Here is a 5,106-nt window from a genome sequence, read left to right on the forward strand (position 1 = left end):
TGCGACGTGTAATAGTCCATGACGCACCAAGTGCGCTCCAACCGATGACGGATGCTTGGGAACCAGGCGTAAGTCCACCTTCCCTTGTCTACAGCGACCCAACTTCGCTGCCAGAGGTCAATGGTCTCGTTTGTATAATATGACAGATTTCGGCTGGCCTCTACAGCCGTCATCGCGCCTTTCCTTACAAGGATCTTGTCCTTCTCAGCCCTGGCCATCTCTTTTAGCTTCAAGTCCAAGGGGGGTGTCCCCGCTAGTACTTGCAGCGCCACCGTTGACGTCGTTTTATAAGCACCTGTTATCGCCCGCAACGGTAGTCTCTGGGTTGAGTTCGCTCTGCCCCGATGGTGCGCCTGAGACATGGAGTCCATGGCCCACACCGAGGCCGCGTAGCTCATTTGCGGTATGAAAACTGTTTTGTAGATCTGGAGCGGCGCTCCAGATTTCAGTCCCCAGGTGGTCTTAGCAACTCCGTGCAGGCGACCGAAAAGTGCCTTCGTGTTTTTTGCTTTTTCCGTCAGGTGGACGCTGAACTTTCGGCCTTTATCAAACGTTACGCCGAGGTACTTCTCCGTCTCGGTCGGCTTTATTCTATCGTTGCCGAGACGGAGGACCAGCGGCTTGGAGAGTGAGCCTTTTCTCCACAGTGTTTGTGATTTGGCTGCCGAGAAGGTAAGTTTGCGCTGATTTGCCCACAGCGATGCTCTCTCGAGGAGGGTGTTTGCCCTTGCGGTTAGTTCGGCCCTGTTTTTGCCCGAGATTAGCAGTGCAAGATCATCTGCGTACGCGACTAGTTCAGTACCTGTGGGCAGCACCTCTGACAGGAGTGGATTTACTGCGTATTTCCACAGGTCAGGGCCATACTCGCTGCCCTGCGGGCACCCCTTGGTAAGGGTTTACCTTATGACTTGGTCGCCAATTTTCATTTCCGTTTGGCGACCATCGAGGTAACTCTTGGTGAGCTCTACGAGGCCGTCTCTGCAGCCTGCGGCCTTCATGTCCATTACCAGTTGCGGCCACCATAGGCAGTCAAACGCGCCCGAGATGTCCAGGAAGATTGCGTGGACGTACTTTTCCGTTCTTGCCTTTGACCAGTCGAGTACGTGTTGGATTGCATCTTCAACAGCCAGTCAAAAGATTGTCAAAACAACTCTAACAAATAGACCAGCCATCATACTTAGAAAAAGTACCTCAATTTCTACAAGCTATGTAAGTACTATTTTTTTTTTTTTTTATTGTTATTTATTAAATTTAACATCATACTTCTTTTTTTTTAAAAATAAAATAGAATAATAACAATTTACTGTTGTAATGATAATACAGTTTTATAATATTACTATGGGTATTGAGTGTTTAGACTTAAAGATTTTTTTTCATAGATTATTTAAAATAAAAACATTAAAATAGAAGTAGTTGAAAGACGGTTTCTCAACTCTCACTTTTAGCCACTACTATAATATAAGCTGTTTTCTTTTTTTTGTTAAGTTATGATAAGTAACAATAATACGTTATAATTACACCGCGTCCACAGTATAGAAGATAACTGATGTACCATACTATCATAGATTTACATAGATAAGATAGAACATCGGGCTTATCATTCATCAATAATATTGATAATTATTACCTAACCTCAAAAATCTTTAATAGTCAATCTCTTTCATGATAATAACTATAGATACCGTTATCTAGTAGTTGTTGCACGATACCTTGTTTTTATCAATGTTAAAATACTATAGCTGATTATAAATATTTGTTATAGATAACGTGATTGTTGTATTACACGTGTAATATTATCTTACGTAAAATGTTTTAATATAAAAAATTTTTTTTATTATATTAAAATATTCAATAATGTTTAATGACTGTATAAAATATATCCTAAAACGTATATTATATACATATATAAATTTAAATTATTTTTTCTATAATGTTTTTTTTTATTGCTTTTACGTTAAGATTATTCGAAAGCTGCTGTCGCACGTTGATAGTAAACACGTAGTTGCTTTCGTGACAACGTAATGTTACCGTACGAACTCTACGATAGTTACAATCGCCCTATCTACTATTAACTAACATATAAACTATCACGTTTTTTTCTATTATCGTGTGACGTAGCTTCACTAGCAACTAAAATTTTATTTTTTATGATATAAATGCTATATTGTCTAATTTTTAAAGTTTTTTTATTTAGCTTTGAATAATATAATTAGTTATTATTATATATACGTATATACGTTCATTCGTTGTTTTATAAATAATCGCTTTAATAATTAGATTTATATAATATGTTATATTTATACTAATGTATTTAGTCAAAAATTACAGATAATGAATTTTTGGCATTCATATGATTTTTGTAATGAACAAATTCAATATTATGGAGAACAAATTGTAACCTTAACGAAGATGATTGATGAAAATAAGATTAAAGAAAGATATGAATATAAAGATCTCAAAAAAAAAATTAAAAACCTGAAATTCATTATTTATTTAAGTAGAACAAACTCTAACCCAAATGTTTCTTATATAAAAGATTTAAACGCAAAATTAGTTTTATTAAGAGAAAAAAAAATGGATATATGTAAAAAATATAGTGATTTATATGTTACAAATTTTCGTAAGCGAGAACACTGTTTCGGTTAAAGGTTAGATTTTATTACAACAGCAGAATCTAAGCGCAAAAGATTTAGATCAGGTTAAAATTTTTTTTTTTAAATTTGTTATGAATAATTAGTAATAATATTATAAGTTTAACCGAAAATTATATCCCTAAGGAAAACTGTAGTTCTTAAATATTAATAAATTATGATTAATACATACAAATTTTTAATATAAAAGTTAAAAAACATAAAAAATAGAAATATGTTGGAAATAAATTATTGTCATTAATATGCATTATTTTTTTTTTTATCTGGCAGATAGTTTACAAATTCTATATAATTTTTCCAGATTTTTTTTTAAAAAAAAAGAAAAAACATGGAAGCCAAATCGTTAATTCACGCGCAAATCATTCAAATATTGGAACAGCAAAAAGAAAATGATCATGCTCAAGATGTTGACGAAAAAATGTTCTATTCCAATATTAAAAATATTAAAATAAAAATTCAAAAAGCGGTGCTGAAAGAAACCAGAAAAAGACTTATTGAAGAAAAACAGAATTTAATAAACGAATTTAAACATTTAACATATATAAATTATTTATGCGAGAAAAATATTCAAAAAGGTCTAAATGATTTATATAGTAAATTAGATAATGTGGAATAATATTCTGTTTTTCAATAAATAATTAAAATATTATTTTTTTTTTTTGTTATTATTTATTATTTTATCATATAATTATTATTGCGTATATAAGATCTGCTGGTATGATAAATGTTTTCAAATAAAACTAATTTAATAAAAATGTTAGGAAAAGTGGTTTAGATTTAAAAAACGTATCAATTAGTTAGTTTTTGAAATTCTATGTAATTTTCAGAATCATGAACCCAGAAATAAACGTAATTAAAAGCAGAATTCTAGCAGCAGAACAGCAGGTGCGTGACAATAAACGCTATTATATCGAGAAATGGAAAGCATTTCGAAAAGTATTTGTAAAAATTAATGATAGTATGAAGAAAAATTCATTTTTTAAAAATAAATTGATAAATGAACATAATAGATTCGAAAACTATTCAAGTGAATGTAAAGCAGATCTTCAGTGTCGGTTAAGAGAATTAGAATCTGAGTAATTTCTTATTATATTAACCAATTCTTTTTTTCTTTGTAATAATTTAGAATTAATACTTTTATTATATTTTGAAAACAATATTCTGAATTGCTTGCATAAGATTTTAAAAAAAAGAAGTTGATGTTATAATACATTTTACAATATTATGATTGCTTATATCTGTGTTTTTTTTTATTTAATCTATTTTTTCAGTTTCATAATGAAAAGAAAAACGGTTACAAAACACGAGCGGATGTCATCTTCTGATGAAGGTTTATTTGAAATCGAGAGATTTAAGAAATGTTCAAAAACATTTTTGATTAAGAATACTTTAAATTTTATAGACTACACGCTTTTTTTAAACTATGTTAGAGATAAATTAATTTTAAAGTTAAAAGAATCATGTTTACAATCATCTATAAAATTTAATTTACATGTGGATAGCGTATACGAAAGAATACTCACTCAAGAAGTTCGGGACATAGCTTTCAAAACTTCTAATACACTTGCATGTAATTCATCCGATTTCAATAAATTACTAAATGGAATGTTCAATAAATTATTATCTGAACAAGACCAGTTTTTAGCGAAAGGATCTGGGTGGTCCCTTAAAACTGTAGATGTATTACAATTGAGAATTAATACAGTGAATCCTCTCAGAGGAGGAACGTATCTAGATCTACCTGAATATATAAAAGATAAAAGAGCAATTATAAATGTAAAAAATAACGATGCTAAATGTTTTAAATATTCAATACTATCTAAGTTTGATATTCGATCGAATAAAACTTATTTGAATAAGAAATATTTTAAAATGTTAGAAACAAAAAGTGGTTTAGATTTTAAATGTATTGATTTTCCAACACCAATCAGTCAGATGAAAAAATTTGAACGTACAAACGATATATCAATTAATATTTATAGTTTAAATGATAAAAAACATATTTTTCATTGTATATTTGTAATACTGAAAGAAAAAAACATTTCGATCTTTTTCTGTTCAATAATGATGAAACATCACATAACTGTTATATAAAAAATTTTTCAAGATTCGTTAGAAGTCAGAAAACTAAAAATTGTACTAAGCTAATTATCTGTAAAAGATGTTTTACTACTTTTGGGAACAAACCGTGTAAAAGCAAACTTTGGGGTATGAAAGGATTGATTGAACATCAACATAATTGTAGAAAGAACCAATTAGGGAAACCTTTTATGTTTGAATAGGGAGATGATGATTTTATTTATTTTAAAAGTTATAAAAAAACTCAAAGGATATCAATTGTTATTTATGCAGACTTCGAATGTATTTTAACTCCTAAAAAACCTGATGAATTCATTCAGTTGTAAAAAAAAAAACATATATTACACATTTACATGAAATTATGAGTTATGGGTTT

The sequence above is a fragment of the Metopolophium dirhodum genome, chromosome 1 (genome assembly GCF_019925205.1).
Source record: "Metopolophium dirhodum isolate CAU chromosome 1, ASM1992520v1, whole genome shotgun sequence".
Taxonomy (NCBI): Eukaryota; Metazoa; Arthropoda; class Insecta; order Hemiptera; family Aphididae; genus Metopolophium; species Metopolophium dirhodum.